A 334-nucleotide genomic window follows, 5' to 3' on the forward strand; every position below is an offset into this window, starting at 1 on the left:
TTGTGTGACTGATCTATCATATAAATCTATGATAATAAAATGTTTCGTTACAAAGCAAAAAAGTGAAAACAAGGAATCAAAATATTTCTTCCTTTCCTTTCCTTAAACCTCTGAAATGATGGAGTTAAGGAATTATCGTTATTTTTCTTCATAAATACAAATTATTGTTAATTTTTTTTCTTTTATTTCATATAACTAATGTTATCATTTCTTTAATTTTCTTTTCTTTCATATTTATCCAAATAAAATCATATGGTCTTACATATCCAAATTCTTTCATATTTAACCAAACAAAATCATATGTTCGGAGCCATATGGAGCGAGGGAGAGGGAG

This window comes from Cornus florida, unplaced genomic scaffold (genome assembly GCF_030987335.1).
Source record: "Cornus florida cultivar Cherokee Brave unplaced genomic scaffold, ASM3098733v1 CherokeeBrave_3.0.0_Hap2_Chr01, whole genome shotgun sequence".
NCBI classification, from domain to species: domain Eukaryota; kingdom Viridiplantae; phylum Streptophyta; class Magnoliopsida; order Cornales; family Cornaceae; genus Cornus; species Cornus florida.